Source organism: Eubalaena glacialis, chromosome 19 (genome assembly GCF_028564815.1).
Source record: "Eubalaena glacialis isolate mEubGla1 chromosome 19, mEubGla1.1.hap2.+ XY, whole genome shotgun sequence".
Classification (NCBI taxonomy): Eukaryota; Metazoa; Chordata; class Mammalia; order Artiodactyla; family Balaenidae; genus Eubalaena; species Eubalaena glacialis.
In genome coordinates, this window is record NC_083734.1 from 51,960,160 (window position 1) to 51,982,196 (window position 22,037).

Genomic DNA, 22,037 nt, shown 5'->3' on the forward strand with positions numbered 1-22,037 from the left:
TGGCCCAGAAACTTTTTTTTAACTTAAGTTTTAAAGCTCCATTTGAAATTTTAAAAAATGATAAAAAGTGTATAAGAGAAAAATCCTCCATCTAAGAGAAAACACCTTGGCAACCCGCGGCGTCCCTGGAGTTATTCCGAGTTCCGGGAGCGCGCGCCGCTGCTATCCCGCCGGCGCGCATGAGTCAGGAAGGGGCTCCAGCCTGTGACCGCCAGGTGGGGGCGGGGCCTCCAGACTCCCACTCTCCTTCCGAGTGTGTGAGGAGGGACATCCGCTGCGAGGCCCCTCCGAGGCCCTCAACCCTGTCGCCATCCCCCGCGGGCAGAATATTGTCTGAGGGTCCTGGAGCCTGGCTGATGGGCCCCACCCCAGACACAATCCAAGACATGCAGGGTGCCAGCGAGATGGGAGGACAGAGGACGGCAGGGGGTCGGGTCCTCCCTCCCCTGCGAAGGCTGTCTCAGATCCTTCCAGCTCGCCTTTGCCACATTCCTAATTCAAGGGGTGAGAACTCGCTTTCAGAACCCCCAGTGCTGTCCCCTGCCCCTCCTGTCGCATCCTGAGAGAGAGGCTGCCCGCGTGGGGAGGGCGAAGCACAGCCCCCTGTTCACCTGGCTTCCCACCTTCTCTCCCCAGTGTCACTTGAAAACAAATCTAGTGGGATTTTTTTTTTTTTTAAATACTGTTTCAAAACAGTTGTTACAGCAAATAGCTGCAGACGGGCCTGCTGGATGCGGCAGGGGCTGGCAGCTGCCCAGCGCAGGCGCCTGGCCGCTCGGCAGCTCCCGCAGTACCAAAATAAGCTCCCCGTGTTCCCCCTCGGAAGACGCGGCCTACCGAGGCTCCGGCCGGCCGGGGCATGTTTGGCTGGGCGCACTATCAGGTCAGAGAAAACCTCCCCGGTTTCCTTTTTTACTCTCCCTGCTGTCCAGAGCTAACAAATGTTTTTAATTTTAGAGGAACATGGTGTAGGGATCTGCAGACCAGCCTTCCACTGGGGAGGGAGAGAGAACCAGGGAGAGGGCGGGGAAGGAGAAAGGAGAGGGGATAGAAATGTGAGGTCAGGGTTGAGCTGGGGTGTCCAGGTTTCTGCAGTTGCCCACAGTTTCACAAATGAATGGGCTCCCAGTCAGGCGAGGCCCACCCACCCTGGCACACTACCCGGGGTGTCCTTGAACCCCCAGCTCTCTTTTTCTCTGGCAGGGGCACAGGCCTGGCAGGTACCCGAGCTTGGCCTATGGCCCCACGCAGCCAGCTGTACCCTGACACCTGGGCATGCACCCTTGCACATCACCCATCCACACTCCACTCTCTCACACACACACGTGTGCACACACATGCACACAAACAGATCCCATGGGCACACACTTCAGCATCATACAGCACATCACACACCAACACGTTCACAGCACACACTGGCACCAGTGCTCTGGAGAACCTGCCTTCCCTCGCCCTTGTCACCCCAGAACCTATCCCCAGGCCTAGGGCCCCACCCTGAACTTGCCCCCGCACACTGTTCCCCTGAGAGCGGCAGCAAATCCAGGGCTCCTCGCTCCCGCTCCCGAAAGACCACCATCCCGCTCTGTCTGAAATCATGAAATTAATCATTTTTTAACGCAAGGGGGTGGAGGTGTTGGGTGAGTTACATAAAATTGTGAATTAGTTGCTGCTCCGAATAAACGCCTGCTTGGGCCAGAGAGCAGCAGAGCTGCGCGCTGGGTAATTGTGTGTCGGGTGTCTCTCCATTGTTCCCTGGGCCATTAGTCAAAGGGCAAATTAGAAACAATTTCTTGACAAAGATTGACTCTTAATTTTTCCCACCAGAGGCACAGGGGGCCAGGTCCAGAGGCTGGGCCAGGGCGCAGGCAGGCCCATCCGGAGGGGCTCCGGGATCACCGGTTTGCACTTGCCCAGCCTGCAGCACGGGGAACTGGAGCCCCAGTGTGGTTCGTGGTACCCCCCCACCCTCCCTCAGCTGGAGGGCAGCGTTACCCCACCCCCACATGGCATCTGGTGCAGGGATTAGGGGTTTGCATCCTTCCTCTCAAGTAAGTGGGGTAGAAGAAAAAAATCAGATGCGCTCCCAGAGGTGCCTGGGCTGGAGGAGCTCAGCCTCAGCACCACTCCAGCCCCAGGAGGCAGGGCTGGGCCCCACCCTGGGCCCCACCCCACCCCCTGAAGGAGGTCTTCTGCCACCAGATGTGGGAGGTGGTTCTTTTCACCAAGGCCTTTGGCTGATGGACTGAAGGGGGCAGGGGTGTGGGGGGAAGGTCTGAAGGCGCCAGCCCAGCCCAGGCCCCAGAAACCCCCACGTCCCACCCTGGCTCCCACTCACTAGGCACTCATCACAGCAGCCTGCACCCCTGCCTGCCCAGGTGCCCTCAGCTTTGGCTATGAGTGGGGTTGAGAAGCCCCCACCCCATCCCCGAGGGTCCTCCCCAAGGTGCTGCAGGGGGAATTTGTGCCTAGATGGGGGGGGGGGCGCCTTCTTTTCGGCCCATCTTCTGTCTGCGGGCTTAAGCTTTGTTGGGGCAGGCCTATGTTGGAGGGGAGAGGAAGGCAAAGATCTCCCAGACACCCCCTACCAAGGGAAGGGGGCTGCCCCCACCGAAAACAAAGCCTCCAGTCACAGCCTCTTCATTATCTAGCAGGGCCTGCAGGGGCCCAGGGGGCTAGGTGGCAGGGGAGGGGGCCACTCTGAGGCCCAGGGTCAAGGGGAAGCAGCCGACAGAGGATGAAGAGTTGTCAGGAGCCAGGCCAGGCAGGAGGGTCCTCCAGTCACACTGCCCGCCCACGAAGCCTTCCTCCAACATTTCCCAGGCCCTGTGCGCTGGGCTGAACCCCTTCCTAGAGGTCCCAGCTCAGGCCTGAGCAAGGGGCCTGCATGCTGAGGCCTGAGCCCTGCTCAGTTGGAGCCCCCGGAATGTCAGGGAGGCACAGCTGGTATCTGCAGGCCACAGACAGGCTCCAAGACAGACTTGGGGATGTGGCTGGAAGTTTTAAAAGGCAACAAGAGCAGCAGGGGAGCCAGACTTTGAAGGCAGATGAACAGCTTTCCCCCGGCCCCGCCCTCCTGGGGGGGGTGTAATTCTGTTGCTGGTTTGTCCAACCAGGTCAGGAGGCTGCCCAGCCCCCTCCGCTCAGGAAAGGTGCTTGTTAAACACAGAGTCATAACTTGTGGCTGCTGCTAAATATAAGCCGGTGTGTTCACACGGAAAGTATAATTCAGGGTGCTGGTTGTGTGAGGTTATCAACCAGGAGGCCCATCTGGGTTAAATTGAAGTGATTTTCATAAATGGGTAGGAGCATCCCATTGCCAGGCTCCTCCCTGACTTTTTATTAGTAACAGGGTGATTGTTATTAGTGTTAAAGGGGATAATGGGAGTGGGGGACTCCTGAGACCCCATGGGAGGGGGGAAGGGGAGCCTCCCCATTGCCCTCCCTACTCCCCTCTGTCCTGCCCCTCCAGCCTCCCAGTCACTTTCTCATCTAGGCCGGAGGAAGGCAGGGGACTCGTCAGGGAGTCTTGAAAAGAAATCAGTAGTGCCAGGCTGCCCTCCCCAAAGGCCAGCCCTGCTCCTTCCCCACAGGAAGTCTGGGGGTGGCTGCGGAAGGCAGTGGGAGGGAGAGGGAAGCAGGTTCTCTGGGGACCTATACTTACCCTCTAAAGCTGAAATTGGGGGTGATGCACTGAGGTGTCTCCTCGCAGGAGGCTGACCCAAACTGGGCCCTCTGTCTTCCTGCTTGTAAGGAAGGACCCTACTGACCGGAGCCCAGACCCGGTCTGCGGGTATAGGGACAGATGGCTTAGTGGCTGGAACTGCCCCTCCTGGGGACAAAAGCTCTGCAGGGCCTAATGAGGGGTGGGTTACAGGTTACTTGGTGCTTCCAGGCACACCCCCAACCAGAGCCTGGCTGCCGCCCTCCCTGGAAAGACACCTGCCTCCCTCCAGACCCATCCTCGGAGCCCAGCCTCAGGAAGTGCCGAGTAAGCAGTTGTTCCCCGGGCTGCTCTGCTCATTCACGGCTGTGTTTGGGTGTGTTTACACGTGTCACTGTCAGAGTATGTCTGGACAGGGCCTCCAGGGCCGGACTTCCCAGGCCTGGTCTCACACTGGCGGGAGGGCCCTGGGAGAGGGGCGCAGGGTGGGTGTCAGGGTCTCCCCTGATAAAATCCAGCTGGCCCAGGCAGAGCCAGAGCAGGCCAACCAGGCCAGGAGTAGAACCTAAAGGACAGGGACTGGGACCGGCAACCCCTAATCTGCTGGGCCACAGCTCATCAGCTCCCACCCCCACCACACGTGTCCAGCAAATTCCTCTGAGCACCAATTTCAGAGCCCAGGCAGCAGGAGCGGCACCTGCCCCTTCCACCCCACCCACGATGGGCAGGAACCTCGAAGCCAGCTTCCCCACTGGATTTCTTCAAATTCCCAGACTTGGAAAAGCCCCAGCCCCCACCAGACTCCCCCTCCCAAATCTGCCCCAGCAGAGGGCTCCAGAGGGTAAGGGGCTGCCCATTCAGACTGGCTTCTGACACACAAAACGAAGGCCTGGGCGGTTCCTGTCTCAGGGGCCACACACCCACCCTCCAGTTCTCTTCCTGCTCTAAAGTTGTGCCTGCCAAGCTCCCCACTCACACCCGGGCCCAGCAATCTGGGCCCCCACCCCACAAACCTCCTGCCCTTGGGCTGAGTCACACCCCCATCCTGTCCTGTAGCCCTAGGACTTTCTCCTGTGTCTGATGACCAAGTCTGGGGGCTCCCTCCCCAGGCTGCCTTTGGGAAGAATCCAGGGCTGGGCATGAGGGCTGGGAAGGCGACAAACACACCTTTTCCTCCTGTTTCTTATTTCTGGGGAAGGTGGGTGTTGAGTCCTTGGCCTGGTTACCTGCGGCATATATAGACCAAAAATAAATTACTCCCATCAAAATTCCCACAGAACAGCCAGGGCCTGCAGCAAAGCCCTTTCCTCCCAGTCCTCAGAGGCAGGTAGCTGGTCTGGCGGTCTCAGCTACACCACCACTGATCAGGCCTGGCCTAAGCATGGCCACCGCCTCTTTTGTTAACAGGACAGTCGAACCATTTACTTAAAAATCATTCAATAGGTCTGTTTTCTTCTGACCTGTACAAATGCATATTCCACCCCAATTCATGATTCATCAATACCCTCTACAGGCGGTAATGGGGGGGGGGCAGGAAAGTGTCCCAAAGGGTGACTCCCCAGAAAACTCCCTCTTCCAATGATTCAAAACAGGATGGCCAGAGGAGCCTACCCTGGGGCCAGCACCAAGCCGGGCTCTGTGCTGCCTGCCCCCCCCCCCCACCCGGCCACTTCTGCCAGAGCCTTTTCGAGCACATTCCACCAGGACTGGGTCTCTGGCAGGCTCTGGGCCCAGGTCCATTTCAATAAGCACACCCCAAGGCTGACCGGCCGATTTCTGCTCTTGCGGGTGGAAGCGCAGACGCAAATATGGGTTTTTCTTTCCACCAGAATTGATTTTGTTTGGTTTGCATTTGTATTTTTTAATAGGAGGAATTTTCGATGCAAAAACCCTCCCGAGGCGGGTGAGGAAAAATCGGCGTCCCTACATCCCAGCCAGAAACAAAAGCCCTTTGGAACTGCGCCGCAGGGCGGGCGGAGCCGGGCGCCCCTGACCCGCGTCAGGAGAAGCGGCGCACAGCACCTACCGCTCGGCGGCTTCAAAGCGGCTCCGGCTCCGGTCCGGGCAGCCGGTGTCCGACCTGCTCGCCCGAGTCCGCCCGGTCCCTAGAACGGGGAGGCGGCCGGAGGCGCCATAATCGCAAATTTATGGCCTGGGTGACGTGCTTCCCTCTCCCACAATGGGACCCGGTGACATTAAACAGAAAATTGATGAGAGCGGAGCGAAATCTAATCTCTCTCCCCCACGCCGGCTCTCCGCGCCTTCGGGGAGGGGCTGGGGGACGAGAGGCCGAGTGGCCGCGTTAGTTGGTGCGCTCGGAAGCCCCCTGCCAATGCTTCCTCCCGAATTCAGGCTCCTGGCCGGCGTACTGGGGGAGGGACCGCGACCCTCGCCCTGGCCCCCATCCCCCGCGGCCCGCCGACTCTCCGCCGAGTTTCGGGCGGAATCTCCGCTCCTTTCCACGCGCCCCGGGCAGAGAGGAGAGCGAAGCACCTCGTTCTCTCCTGCTCGGAGGGCCCCGGGCCGGGATAGGGGCGCCAACACGCCCCCGGCCCTCCCCACCCCTCGCATCCAGCGCGGAGCTCCCCGCCCCCCCCCCCAAGACGAACCGGCGCCGGGAGAAGAGGGGAGGACCCCGGCCACCCAGCCCCCACCCAAAAGAAGTGGGGAAAAGAGGGCAAGCGACCACGCAGGGCACTCCTGGGGCCTCTGGCCGAGAGAGTCCGCTCTCCTCCGCCCGAGGGAAGGTTCCCCCCCCACCGGGGCGCCCCGGGCCCTTTCAGTCACTGACCCCGCCGCGCCACGTCCTTAAAGGCGCCGCCAGTCCTGCCGGCCTTTGTCCCCTTGGCTGGGAAGGTCACGCCGGGGACTCTGGGCAGCCGCATGGCCCCTCGAAGCACTTGCCCCCCACCCTCCTCCACCTCCAAAATTTACACTATGGCCCTCCCTGCCCTGCCCGCTGGCCTGGAGGAGGTCCCCACTTAGCAACCACCTGGCCACGTGCTGCCTGAGACCTCCAGGCTTGGACAAGATACATTGTTCTGCTGGGGTACACAGCTGGGGCTGAGGAGCGGCCTTTTAACAAGTGGGGGTTGAGGGGGGTGCTTCTCAGAGAGAGAATGCATGAGGGACCCCCAGTGGGGCCGCTGGGAGAAAGAACTGCCCATATTCCCAAGAGAGAACACAGCCCCACCAACCAACCAGGTAGCCTGGCTGCCTCGCTGCCCACACCCCCCCCCCCAATAAGGGGCAGCCCCAGGGGATGGACAAAGTCCTGGTTGGGGGCCCAGACTTGGATTCAGAGGGCAGACTTTGGGCAACTCTACTGGTCTACCTCTTTGGCCTAGATGACAACATGTGCATCGGGATGCCAGATGGTGTCCTTAACACCCACTTAATCCTCCGGACAGACTGGGATGCAGATGTAATGATGATCATGCCCATTTTAGAGATGGGCAAACAGACTGAGACAGTGAATAACTCTCCTGTGTTCTCACCCAAGGGCTAGGTACCTGTGCCCCAGGTTCTTCTGCAAAGTCAGGACATGGTTGGCTGGTCTTGGGTCCCTGACAGCCCCAAGACTCCTGGGGGCAGACTTGTGTCCTGACTTCCACATGCCTCCTACCCTTGTAGATGGAGAACAGAAAAATGTGGGCCTCATGACCACAGTTGGGTGCTTTGGGCCGCAGCACACACAGAAGGGTGCCACCAGGGCCCCGTTTTCCCTGGAAAGCCCCCTCTACAGGCTCTGCCAGGCCAGCCTGTCTGAGTCACTGGGATGAAGGCACAGCAAGGCAGGTCACCATTGCTGCAGCTGGGAAGAACTGCTGATATATGGCAAGAATCTGGAAGCCAGATTCCAGAAGGTCACATTGGACTGAAACCAACACGATTACGTTTAACAGGCTGGATGTGAACCTCCACTTTTAGGTTCAAAAATCAGTTGTAAAAATGCGGGCAGCTTCCCACTGAAGACGTGATGAGCCGACCTGCAGCTGTCTCTACCATTCAGGCAGAACGGGCTCCCCAGTGCAGGCCCCTTGTGAATTTCCTGGAGCCCCAGCAGCTGAGCCTGCACCCTCAGGGGCCCTCCCGGGATGTCAGGCTCGCTGGGGAGGGAATGCAGCTGGGGACAGCAGAGAATGGGGTCCTTGTGCTGCTATCATCAAACCCAGGGCTGGATGAACACAGCTTTGTCTGCACCCACACTCCCGTGGTGACCACGGGACCAGGGATCAGCGCCTGCGGCTGGGGGTGCTTCAGAACTAGAGTGGCTGCTTTTTGGCCTCCGTTAACCCTGGAGTGGGTGTTGGATGCACTGTCTTTCCCCAACTCTGTGGCTGGGGTCCAGGGGGCACACAGGACAAGGGTTAAATATCCGTGTCAAGTCCCAAGGTTCAAAACAGCGTTGTTAAACCCAATATTTTCCCGATTTAAATAGCGGCAGCCTTTGGGGGAGATGAGAGGGTGGCCCTGGGTGAGGGGGACCCAGGTGGGGGTAAGGCTGAGAAATACTCAGCCTTCGCCACAGAATCCCCTTCCCACAGCAGGTCCAGCTGGGAACGAGCTGGACACGGCAGCATCCCAGTCCTGGCCTGGCTCTGGCATGCGCTTTGCTTCTGAGGAGTTTTTGGTCATCCAGAGGTGGACGCCGCATACTAGGCATCCGTTCCGTTGGCCAGGTTTGGATCTCAGCCCCGCAGGGGAGAGCAGGGAGACCCAACTACAGAGGGGAGAATTGCTGGAGAGCCTCCCCTGGAAGCCGGAGGACCTTGCAGTGACTCCACAGCAAGTGAAGGCGTGGGTCGGGAGAGACTTCCAAGAGGCAGGAAGGGCAGATGGAGGTGGGGAGGCCCGAGGGTTATTTGCGGGCCTGATGGCTTGAATTTGCTGCAGTGGGTCTGGGCTAGGAAGTGACTAAGCATTGATCCCTCTCAGTGAGCAGTGGAGGTGACAGTGGGGCCCACAGAATGCCGTCCTGCAGCCACTCTGTTGGGGAGACCTGGGGCGCCCACTCCCTCACTGGCTGCCCTGTGAATCTGCCCTGGCTCAGTGGTCATGGTTCTCCCGAGGCCCCAGCTTCGCCCCACAGGTCATAGGCCCTGGGGTGCCTCAGTTTGCCCTACCTCTTCCCCCAGGCCCTGTGGAGGCCACCAGCTGGACTCAGGGAGGGTGCCATCTGCTCTAGCTCTTGCCCCTCAGTCCACAGCATCCAGCGGAAACGCAGACCAGCCCCTAGAAGTCCTTCCCACTCCCCCAAAGCTGGGGTGCGGCTGGTGACTGAACACTTGTCTCCTGAGCACCCACAGCATGGTGAGCCCTGGGCGGCTAGACCCCTGCCCACCAGAGGCCCACACCCTGAACATGCTATGCCATGGCCGAGGGCACTGGGTGCCCAGTGATGGTGGGCTTTGTGGGACCCACTCCCCTGGGCTGAGACCAGGCTCCCCCGCAGGGTCAGGGGCCACTGGAAAGGCTCACCCAGGGGTCAGGATCCACCGCTGAGAGGCACGCAGGGCACAGCGTCCCCCCAGCCATCTGGTTGGGTTGGTTGCTTCCCCCCATCCCCATCCCCATCCCCATCCCCATCCCCATCCCCATCCCCGCTCCGGCTCACACAGGCAGAAAGGAGGGGAGCCAAGACTGGGATGCAGGCCATCCGTCCCAGCCTGAGCTAAGGCTGCTGCCCACCTGCACCCCAACCCAGCCCCACAAACCTCAAGAAATGCAGGATTTGGGTTCTGGTGGACGAGCCTCAGAGAGGGCCGCTACTGGCCTCTGGTTCAGGACAAACAGAGTGGACCAGACGTCCACATGGCCAAGGGGGGCTCTGAGAAGTGTTGGGGGGCTGTCCCCCTCCTCACTGGGCCCAGCCCTTAGAAGCAGGTAGGGTGGGCTGGGGGGTGGGCTCTCACCTTCCATCTACCTTGGCTCCAGGTGCCCACGGCCTTCCTCACCTGGGAAGGCCTCTAGTGGGGAGGCCAAGGCTGAGCAATGGGGTCCCTGGGGAATGGGCTGAGCCAGAGGCAAGGGTGCCTGGGAGAGAACAGGGTTGGGGTCCCGCCCTACGGTGGGGGGCAGGCAGATGGCACACCTGGCAGGCCAGGCCCAGCCCAGTTCCTGCTTCTTTCTCCTGTTGGGTGATTTACATTATTAATGAACCCAAGGTCCAAAGTTCAAAGGTTTGAGTGGCATATCTGCAGCAAAAAGGCCGGTGGCCCCCAAGCCTTGCCTGCTCCATCCATCCCTCGCTGATCAAGGAGAGAGGCTGCCCCAGGCCCCAGCCAACCCTGCCCTCCTCTGTGTAGCCAGGAGGTTGACCCCATACACCCCTCATGTCTCAAGCTGTCCGGGCCATATGTGGCCCCCGTGGGCACCCACACCTGTGCCCCTGTCCCCCATCGAACATCGTGCAAGACCACACCCAGGGTCCACACCACACCAGACACCCACAGGCCTGCCGTGTGCCCTGGATCCCATTCCTGCTGCGACACTCCTGAGGCCCTTCCTGCTCTAGTTTCTAAGGCGCAGCCTAGCATCCACAGGGCCCAAGCCCTCCAATGACACGGGAAGGGACCCTTCACTTCCTGTGTGCCCAGCGGGAGGTGCAGGGCCTCCACCCCCAGACAAATGCCTCTTTGGTGTCAGGAGGCAGCAGGGCCCCGGGCTCAGACAGACCCAGGCCCAAACCCAGGTCTGCCAGGTACTGGCTGGGTGAGCCAGGCAGCTCACTTCACCTCCCTGAGTTCACCTGTCCCCCCACAATCACGGGGAAGACTCTCTCTCGGTGGGGATTAGAGGAGCCAGGTGGATGTTGGGGCGGCCCTGGTGACACAGGGAAGCCCGGAGGGGAGTGTCTGTGGACGAGGGCCACCCATGTGCTCATTCTCCTCACTCTCCTTCTCGGTCAGAACCACAGTCATGGTCGCTGAAGGGCCCCCTGGGCCAGGCCCAGCCCCCACTGCAGGCTTGTTCACGCCTGGCATTTTGGTTAAGGAATTTGGTGGCTTGCCCACAGCTCTCAGACCCCACACCACACATTCTTCTTTTTAAAAATTAATTAATTAATTAATTTATCTTTGGCTGCATTGGGTCTTCATTGCTGTGTGTGGGCTTTCTGTAGTTGCAGCGAACGGGGGCTACTCTTCATCGAGGTGCACGGGCTTCTCATTGCTGTGGCTTCTCTTGTTGCGGAGCACGGGCTCTAGGCACGTGAGCTTCAGTAGTTGTGGCGCGTGGGCTTAGTTGCTCCGCGACATGTAGGATCTTCCCGGACCAGGGCTCGAACCTGTGTCCCCTGCATTGGCAGGTGGAGCCTTAACCACTGAGCCACCAGGGAAGTCCCCACACCACACATTCTTAACCATACAGCCAGGAGCAGCTCTGTTCCTGAGCCTGTGATATCTTGGTAATCCCACTGCCGTGGGTTGGATGGGGGTACCCCGAAGATGTGTCCACCCAGATCCTGTGAATGGCACCTTGTTTGGAAAAAGGGTCTTTGCAGATGTAACTGAGGTGGAGCTCTCAGGACAAGATCATCCTTCATTAGGAGGGTCCCTAAATCCAATGACACGTGTCCTTTCAAGAAAGAAGCAAAGAGGGACTTCCCTGGTGGTCCAGTGGTTAAGAATCCGCCTTCCAATGCAGGGGATGTGGGTTCTATCCCTGGTCGGGGAACCAAGATCCCACGTGCCACGGGGCAACAAAGCCCACGCCCTCTGGAGCCTACGCGCCACAACTAGAGAGCCCTAGTGCCGCAACTAAGACCCGACGCAGCCAAATAAATAAAATTAATTAATTAATTAATAAAAAAGAAAGAAGCAGAGGGAGATTTGGGAGGTAGGAGAAAAAGGCCATGGGAAGATGGGGGCAGAGGTTGGGGTGATGTGGCCACAAGCCAAGGGACTTGTGGGGCCCCCAGAACCTGGACGAGATGAGGAAGGACGTGCCCTCGAGCCTTCAGAAGGAGGTGGCCCTGCAGACACCTGGATTTTGGACTCCCAGCCTCCAGGACTGAGAGAATCAATTTCTGCTATTTTAAGCCACCCAGTTTTTGGTCATTTATTATGGCAGCACCTGGACACCAACTCCCTCACTGGCCCTGGCAAGTGGGCAGCTCTCCCCATCTTGGGTGGAAGGCGAGGGCGCGGTCTGAGAGGGCTCATGGAGGCAGAGGGGAGCACACGCTGTCGGGGGAGCGACCACCAGCCAGTCAGGGAGGATGAGGGGCTCTGAATTGTGGTGAGGTCTGGTTGGGTTTGGGGCAATTCAAATTGGGCTCAGACAGCAGTTGATTTTCTCCCTGGAGAAGGGCTGTTCTCTCCTCTGGTCACATCCTCATCCTGTCCTCCTGCAGCTGGTCTCCTCCCTGACTCATCTTTTAGAGCTGTGCCAACCGACAGAAATATTACGTGACCCACACCTAGGGAATTTAAGCATTTCTAGTGGCCACAGGCCTCCATCTCCCCCTCCCCAACATTAATTTCCAGTTAAAATATTCACGCATGTGCACACATGAACACGCGTGCTTACGCATGCACACTCATGCATGCACACCTGCAAATGCTGGTTTCAGCCTCCTGCCTTAACCTGGCCCTGGTCCCTTCGCCGGAGCAGATGGAATTAGAGGCAAACACTGTGTGCACCTGTGCGAGTTGCCATCTATGAGGCAGGGCTCACACGCCCATTTGACTGATGGGGAGACTGATGTTTGAGAGGTAGAGGGAAGTGTCTGAGGCCAAGCTTTGAACAGCAGAGTCACTGACTCTCCCCCCCTCCCCTGGGTGCTCAGCTGCTGTCCAGTCTTAGGGGCTGTGAATGTCCTTGCTCTACATCCGGGCTCCTGGTGGGCTCAGCTACTGGGAAAATCTCTGGAAGCAGAGTTGCTAGTTAAGAGCACTCACATTTTGGGGACAACTGTTGCTAAATGACTCTTTAAGACGGCTGTCCCAATTCTCAGTCTCTCCAGCAAACACTGAGGGTACCCCACATCTGGGCCACTTCTCAGGAAAGTTTGGAGAAGGGGGCTCTGGAGCACGGTGGGCCATGAGGTGTGGCTCTCTGGGGTGTGGAAATGGCTGGGGAGCTCACACAGCTGAGCCACCAGGGCTGGCCCGGCCTCCCCACACCAAGGCTAGGCCCGCGTGTGAGCTCGAGCCACATGGTAGGGAGGCCACCTCCCCAGGCGGCTTGATGGACGTGCAATTAACCTGCCTGTGGTTATGTTGGCAACTGAGCTGGAACAGGAAGTTAGTGTTATAAACCAGAGCCTTTCAAGTTATGACAAATTCATCAAACAAATGAACCCATGAGCACAGAGGGCAGGCGCCTCCATGTGTCGGGAATGAGGAGTGCTCCAGCCATTTCTAGTCCCTTCCCCAAAATCCAGGCCCCAGAAAAAACCATGAAGGGGGCAGAACCTGGGGCTCGTCCTAGTGTCCAGACTGGCAGTGATCTCGCTCTGAGTCCCATCTCTTTGGTGAGAGCCCACTCCGCCACAAATGGCTCAGCATCGTCTGGTTTCCTTCTTGAACTCCAGATGCTGCTAACACCTGAACACAATCCCCACCCCCGACACACACGTGAGAGCAAGTTCTCTTGTTCCGGAACCCCAGTCTCTCCAGGGGCTGGCAGCGCTTAGCAGTGCCTCTGGGGAGCACCCCTGCTTGACCTCCAGACATACGGTCCTCTCATCCCCAACAGGCCTGAGCAGCCGACATCTTTCTGCTCAGAGCACGTGCTCATTTGGCCAGGGCTGTCTTTTAAGGTTTAGGCCCAGGATGGGTTTCAAAATGGCCCTGATGCCACCGCAGAGCCTGAATGTGGGGGGAGGGGGACATGGCAGCCGTCCAGGTTAGGGGCCTCAGGTCCAGCGCCTCATCTTACAGGTAGGAATCTGAGCCAGGGAGGGTTTGGCTCTTGTCCAAGGCCACTCAGCTGTCACACCTGGGGGCAGACCTAGGACTGAGAGAACCTGCAGAGACCCCCTCGGCCAGCATGCTGCCTACCTCTCTCCCAGCCCAGGAAGAACTTCTCGGGCCTGCCCTGGCCCCTCCAGACCCCAGGCCTTAGGCCTCTGCAGCGCCGAGGCTGAAAGAACCAAGACAAAACTTCCCTCCTGGGGCTTGGGGCTCAAGGCGGGCTGCGGAGTGGAGGGTCCCCGAGCCAGCACTTCCCAGGCTACAGGTAGAGTGATCCAACGTTGTCCCAGACGGGGCTCCTACGCCCTGCCCGCCCTGACCACAGCCCACCCCATTCGTCTCCAGCGCTCCAGGTGGGCGCTGCCCGTGGTTCCTCTGGCTCCTCCCAAAGCCCTGCCCCAAGGCTGCCCCTCTGCCTCTGGTTCCAGGGCCTCCTCCTACTGAACTCGGACACCAAGCCCAGGGGTCCTGCGAGACTGTGCAGCAGTGAGCCCCTGGGCTTCTCACAAATACAGTTTCCACCGTGCTGTGGGCTGAACTGTCGAAGTCCTAAACCCCCATACCTGTGAATGTGACCCTACTTGGAAATAGGGCCTTTGCAGATGTGATCGAGTTAAGATTAGTTAACCTGCCTGTGATTATGTTGGCTACTGAACTAGAACAGGAAGTCAGTGTTATAAACCAAGGCCCTAATCCAGTGACTGGTGTCCTTATAGGAAGAGGGATTCTGCATGCAGACACACAGAGGGGAGAAGCCACATGATGATGGAGGCAGAGACTGGAGTGATATAGCCACAAGCCAAGGAACACCAAGGGTTGTCAGCAGCCAGCAGAGCCGGAAAAGGTACGGAACAGACAGATACTCCCTCAGAGCCTCCAGAAGGAAACAACCCTGCTGACACCTTGATTTTGGACTTCTGGCCTCCAGACTGTGAGAGAATAGACTCCTGTTGTCCTAAGCCACCCAGTTTGTGGTAATTTGTTACAGCAGCAGCAGAAAGGTAATACACTCTCCTCTGCTTTGCTCTTCACTTTTTCTTTTCCATTCCTTTTAGTAGGGGCCGAGGAACTGGCCCACGCAGGCATGTGGTTGGAGAGCTAGACACAGGGCAGAACAGTCATTGGTACGTGTCTTGAAGATGAGAAGCCAGGCTTCTCACCTTTGGAGAAGGGAATTTCAAATGTGGGAAGGAGGAAGCCTAGAATCAGTTCTATGGAGCTAGACTACAATTGTGGTATTGGTATGAACTCATGTTTTTTAATATAGAAATAGATGTAGGGGTGTGTGTGTGTGTGTGAGTGTGAGTGTGTATGTGTTTCTTGGCTCTGCTTGCCAAAAGGACCCAGAAACAATGAAATCACAATAGCAACGAGCACACCTAGTGCCCAGATCTTGGTTTCTAAATGCCCTTATCCACTAGAAGGAACCAGGGCTTTTTGGAGAAATGGCTGATTCCAGGGCTGGGGCAGGGAATCTACAAATGGAATGTCTTGGGGTGGCAGAAGGTAAGGAAGCTTCAAAGAACGATGGAGGTGTCAAAAGGTGGGAAGTAGCTTGAAAGGGCTCCTGCTGCCCAAATCCAGAACAATCTGAGCAACAAAATAAAGATAGTAATGGATTGTTATCTTTATTTATGATATAAATAATTCATGATATAAATAAATGAATGAATACATAAATGGGAGAAAAAGCTGACTCTTAAATGTAGAAGGAATAGTGGAATTAGAAAACTTCCATTTGGCAAGCAGCACATTAATAACTGATTCAGGGAAGAATCAATGACAAAGGCTCAAACCGCTGGTGAAAGGCTGATGGGAAACAGGATATTTACATAGACTCCACTTTTCTCCTCACCGAGTGTTTACTAATTATCCCTTATTCACTAGTGAGTTCAAATTCTTATTGATTAGCTTTACAGTGGAGAAACCTGTCAGACGCGACCTTACCTGAGTGATGAACGTTACTGCCACCAGCGCTGGAACTTCAGATGTTGCGTGCCTCCATATATGATGCACCGAGGAGAACGCGGCATCACTTCTGATATAGTCCTGCCAAAAGTGCAGAAGCAGAATCTAGGCACCGACCCAAACTAAGGGATATTTTACAAAGGCGCTTCAAAAATATCATAGTCATGAAATATAAAGAAAGACCAATTCTAAAGGTAAAGATTTTTAAGATCAGATTTTAAAAAATAAATTTATTTATTTAGTTATGGCCGCACTGGGTCTTCGTTGCTGCGCATGGGCTTTCTCTAGTTGTGGCGAGCAGGGGCTACTCTTCACTGCGGTGTGCGGGCTTCTCATTGGGTGGCTTCTCTTGTTGCGGAGCACAGGCTCTAGGTGCGCGGGATTCAGTAGTTGTGGCACTTGGGTTCAGTAGCTGTGGCTCGTGGGCTCTAGAGTGCAGGCTCAGTAGTTGTAGTGCACGGGCTTAGTTGCTCCGCGGCATGTGGGATCTTCCCGGACCAGGGCTCAAACTCGTGTCCCCTGCATTGGCAGATGGATTCTTAATCACTGCGCCACCAGGGAAGCCCTAAAATCAGATTTTAAATTAGATTTTTCAAAAGTGATCCTCTCGTCTTCTGACTTTCTGGGTTGCCTTATCAGCTGACAGAGATATTCAGAGTCCTAGCTTGGGATCTATGTGGTCTTGGGAAGGGGCTAGTGAGCCTGGAAACCGCACTGTCGGCCAGTCGTACCATTCTGACTGAGCCCCTCCACTTGCCCACCTCAGTTTGCCCATCTGCTACGCATGTTTTGTTTGCTCTGTCTTCCTCCCTGAATTCCAAGGTGCTGACCCTGACCGTCAAACCAAAGTGTGGAACAAAAGCTTTCTCGAGCCTAAGTGACAAAACCACAAAGAAAGACTTTGATTCTGAAATTAAGTAGACTAAGGAAAAGTGACAACAATCCAACGTGTAATCCTAGATTGGCTTCTGGATAAGACATTACTGAGGCAATCTGTGAAACTCTTCTGGGGTCTGTGAGTAAAGGGCAGTATCATATCAATATGAACGTCCTGATTTTGAACATTATGTGGGTGCTTGTTTCGGGAAATACGCAGGTGAGCATTAAGTGATAATGGGCATCGTGTCTGTAACTTGCTCTCAAATGGTTCCAAAAATTAAAAACAAAAAATAGAATAAGAAAACGTGGTAAAACGTTAATACTTGGGGAATCTGGGTGAGCAGTATCTAGGGACTCTTTGTACTATTCTAGCAACTTCTGTAAGTTGGAAATTATTCGGAAGTAAAAAGTTTAAAAAGAGAAAACAAACCCAAAACCCACCCTGTTCAGAGGCCGAAAAGACGAGCTGCAGGCTGGGGGAAGATCTCTGCAAACCGCAAATCCAACCAAAGACTAGTATCTAAAATATGTAAAGAATTCTTAAAGCTCAGTAGTAGAAAAGCAAACAATTGAATTAGGAAATGGGCAAAAGACATGAGCAGACATTCCCTGAAGAGGCCACACAGATGGCAACTGAACACAGGAGGGGATGGTCCACATCCTTGTCAGAGATGCAAATTAAAACCACAGTGAGAGGGACTTCCCTGGTGGCACAGTGGTTAAGAATCCGCTTGCCAATGCAGGAGACACGGGTTCAAGCCTGGTCTGGGAAGATTCCACTTGTCACGGAGCAACTAAGCCTGTGCACCACAACTACTGAGCCTGTGCTCTAGAGCCTGCGAACCACAACTACTGAGCCTGCGTGCCTAGAGCCTGTGCTCTGCAACAAGAGAAGCCACCGCAATGAGAAGCCCACGCACCACAACCAAGAGTAGCCCCCACTTGCCACAACTAGAGAAAGCCCGCACACAGCAACAAAGACCCAATGCAGCCAAAATAAATAAATAAATTTATATATTAAAAAAAACACCACCATGAGACATTGGTACACACCTATCTAAATAGCTAAAATAAAAAACAGTCACAAAAGCAAATGCTGGTGAGGATGTGGAGAAATTGCATCACACGTGCATTACTGGTGGGAACATGACATATACAGCCTCCCTGGAAAACGGTCTGGCAGCTTCCTTACAAACTAAATATACGGGACTTCCCTGGTGATGCAGTGGTTAAGAGTCCGCCTGCCAATGCAGGGGACATGGGTTTGAGCCCCGGTCCGGGAAGATCCCACATACCGCGGAACAACTAAGCCCGTGTGCCACAACTAATGAACCTGTGCTCTAGAACCCGCGAGCTACAACTACTGAGCCTGTGTGCCACAACTACTGAAGCCCACGTGCCTAGAGCCTGTGCTCGGCAACAAGAGAAGCCACCACAATGAGAAGACTGCGCACCGCAATGAAGAGTAGCCCCTGCTCGCCACAACCAGAGAAAGCCCGCGCACAGCAACAAAGACCCCACGCAGCCAAAGATAAATAAATAAATAAATAAATAAATATACAGCTACCTTAAATCCTGCAGTTGCATTCCTGGGCCTTTGTCTCAGAGAAATGAAAACCTGTGTTCACACAAAATCCTGAACTTGAGCAGCTTTATTTGTAAGGGCCAAACATGGGAAAAAACCCAGATGAACTTCCAGGGGTGAATGGTTAAACAAACTGATCTGTCCACACTGGGGACCGAATCCTTCTTGGCAATAAAGAGGAAGAGCTCTCCACACGCGCAGCAACCCGGATGAATCTCGTGAGAAAAGCCAGTCCCAAAGGTCACATTCTGTAGGAGTCATATACCTAACATTCATGATATGACAGAATTATAGAATGGAGGAGAGGATGGTGGGGGGAGACTAAGGTGGGGGAAAGAGGGGAGTGGACGTGGCTATAAAAAGGCAACTAGGGGATCCTTATCGTGATGGAATGTTCTGTATCTTGACTGTATTGATGCCAAAATCCTGGTTGTGATATTGTAGTATAATTTTGCAAGATGTACCATGGGAGGAAACCGGGTGAAGGGTATGTTGGATCCTTCTGTGTGTTATTTCTGACAACTGCATATGAATCTATAATTATTTCAAAATAAAAAGCTTAACCAAGAAAAATCCTGAGTTTTTGTTTGTACATATAATGTTTATGTATAGTATAATATTATATATAATAATATAATGTGATTTTATATGATTGTTAAATATATATTGCTGTATTTATTACATACATTTGCATACACTTAAATAAAATTATAAATGCTTAGAAAAAAGGGCTGGTTCCCCATCCTCCAGAGCCTCTAGACTGGAATCTCCAAAGATCTGGACTCTGTGTGTCAGCAAGTTCCCAAGTCGATTCTGATTCGCACTCAGACAGAACCATGAGAGCTCCAGGGTCTGCAGAAAAGAAAAACGTCTTCCCAAGCCCTCAACCTCCATTAAGTCACAGGCCACCATTCAAGTCCACTCATATTACTTGAGAATGTGCTATGAGCAGGCAGTGGGCTAGAGCTGGGGTCCAGAAACCTGCCCTTGGCTCACAGGCTAGGAGGGGAGGTAGGTGAGGTTAATTCACAAAGACAACCAGGAAGCAAGGCCGGTAGCCAAGGACCAACGGCCCTCTGCCCCACCTCCCATGTCTCCCATCTCACACCTATGCTCTGTACTCTCATGGACCCCTTGTTCACACTCCACTCATCAGCCCACCCTACCCAGCCAGGTCCTGGGGGCCACCCCTCAATCACTCATTCGCCCAGCACTGCATGAGGGTTGGTGTGGCGATCTTGACAACTCACGGATTGGGAAAAAACAGGAGAAAACGCTGATGTTTCTCAAAGCGAGGTTCCTCTGGGAATCTTCATCAGAATCACTAAAGGAGCATATTACGTAAGCTTCCCGGATCCCACCCCAAATCCATAGACCAAATTTTAAATGCATTTTACATGAACTCTCCTGGGGATCCTTCTGCACATGGACTAAATCTCAGCAGTTAGACTCTTACTCCCTGGAATTTTGACTCTTGTGCAATGACTGAAATTTGGACATTTCGCTCATGTGTTGGTTTGAAAAAAAAAAACATGTTCACAAATTCTCTGATACTCCTCCCATGGGTCTCTGTCCCTTTGCCCCCTCAATCAGGGCTGACTCTGCAGACAGCCTTTGCTCATTCAGAAAAACCTTGTTGCTTCTACCCAGTTCTCTTGGGATACTAGCTTTTGGAGCCCTGAGCTAGGATGTAGGAATTCTGACACCCCTGAGGCTGCCATGCTGTGAGGAAGCCCAGGCCATAAGGAGAGAGCACAGCCAACAGTGGGCATCAACCACCAGACGTGTGACTGAAGGTGTTTCCAGATGATTCCAGTCTGCAGGCCCTTCAAGTCACGCCCAGCTGTTTTCTCAGCTGGCCTGAGACATCATGGAACAGAGACAAGCCATCCCCACTGTGTCCAGTCCAAGTTCCTAACTCACAGAATGTGTGGGCATCATGAAATGGTGGTTTTAGCCGCTGAGTTGAGGATTGTTTGTTATGCAGCACTAGTAGCTGGAAAACAGATGATACATCCTGTGATGAAGCCCAAGCAGAAGACCCACAGGTTCCCGCTACTTGGATTTCAGGAACACCCCTGCTTCCTGTTCTGTTGGAAGCCTGGGTGTACAGCTCTCCACTCCTGTCTGTCAACCAACCTACATCCTTCCAAGTTAGGCCCAAGAATTCTAACGATGCAGCCATGCTGACCATGAGGTGCTGTGAACATCCGAGTGGAGGTGACCAACAGACCAGGTGGTAGTGAAAGTGGTGGGAGTACAAATTTGGGAATTCTCGGCTCATAGGTGTGGTCAAAAATACAACCTGCAAAGTGAAGATCCAGAAAAAGCGTGTGGAGAGAGAGAAGAAATGGGTCCATGGCACCACATTTCAAAGGGTGGGCGGAGGAAGAAGGACCCATGAAGGACATCAAGATGGGGAGACAGGAGAGAACAGTTCGTGAAGAAAGGGAGCCCAAATGGTCAGGGAGTTGTCCGGGGAGATAAGGGCTGAGAAGCCACAGGAAGTATTTGGAGACTTTTGCCTGAGCAAGGAGGGCGGAAGCAGAAGCCAGATGGTAGTGGACCCGAGAGCCTGTGGGTGGTTGCTGAATGGGCAGCACCCTCCACGTGTGGCTGCAAACCAGGGCCCCGTGTGAGCTGCATCCACGTTGAGATAAGTACAGAAATAGAGAGGGAGCGTTTAGCAACATTTATAGCGGTCGGACAATAATTTATGTCTGTTGAATCCAATAATAAAAATTAGGGCCTGCCTTTTGGATGACTTTGGGGTTTTAATTTCATTTTTCCAGTAATTCATTTTATTATATTTTACAGAAGTATTAGTCTGCATAGGATTGGGAAAACAAAACAAAACAAAACGAAGCACTGGCATAGAAAACTCTTGCCAGATGTTTTGCCGGTAAGAGAGGGAAAGAACATCAGCTGAAGGGCGTTCAGTGTTAAAGGAGGGGTTTTGGTTGGCTGGTTTGTTGTTGATGATGAAGTTTACTTTTAGGATGAGAGAAATTTGAGCACGTTTACACACTGAAGATAAAAAGCCAGTTGAGGATGAAAGAGATGACAGGATATAACCTATATGACAGGAGAAGATATAATTGATGGAGTGAGGTCACCTCTTGAGCTAGTGGGAAGAAGAGAAATCAAGAGTGTGCACACACACACACACACACAGAGTAAGAAAAGGGACCAAAAATACAAGTGCAGAATTTAATTTATTTTATTATTATTATTATTGTTATTATTATTTGCCACACCACTCAGCTTGTGGGACCTTAGTTCCCTGACCAGGGATTGAACCCAGGCCCTCAGCAGTGAAAGCGTGGAGTCCTAACCACTGGACCACCAGGGAAGTCCCCAGAATTTTTCTTAAATTATGATAATGCTAAGTACACCTCTGCACCAACAAAATAAAAAGAAATCTAGATTAGATTATTTTCTAGGGGGAAAAAAAGCTAAAATTGACTCAAAAAGAAGTAGAAACAATCACTGGAAGTTGGAAAGGTGGTCAAGAATCAATCCATTAAAATGTGACCAGGCCCAGATGGTCGTAAGGCAAGGCCTACCAAATTCTCAAGGAGTAGACAATCACCATGTATGTAAACTCCTCCAAAGCATACAATAAGACAGGATACTTCCCAACACTTCTACAGACCCAAAGTGGAAGCATGAAAAGAAATCTGTATCTCAACTTCCTTTATGAACATAGACAGAAAAATTTTAACTAAAATGTTGGGATTTGTCATTTTGTTCACAAACTTCACCAGTTGAAAGCTCGGTTTGTTCCTCTTCAATTTTTCTTGATTTCCAGTAAATGTACTTAATGGTATACATTTTCAATTCTCACTTCGGGATATCCCACGGGTTTTCTTTTTTTTTAATTTCTTTTTTAAAATTAATTAATTAATTAAATTATATTTGGCTGCGTTGGGTCTTTGTTGCTGCACATGGGCTTTCTCTAGTTGTGGCGAGCGGGGGCTACTCTTCCTTCTGGTGCGAGGGCTTCTCATTGCAGTGGCTTCTC

At 54.0% G+C, this 22,037-nt stretch overlaps 1 long non-coding RNA gene across 1 annotated transcript; it reads left to right on the forward strand.

Moving 5' to 3' along the window:
• The first annotated feature begins 1,926 nt into the window (after positions 1-1,926).
• On the forward strand, positions 1,927-5,612 carry LOC133080284 (uncharacterized). Its single transcript, XR_009698450.1, has 3 exons — positions 1,927-2,048; positions 3,893-3,988; positions 5,530-5,612. It is a non-coding gene; the product is annotated as an uncharacterized LOC133080284 (long non-coding RNA).
• The last annotated feature ends 16,425 nt before the right edge of the window (positions 5,613-22,037 follow it).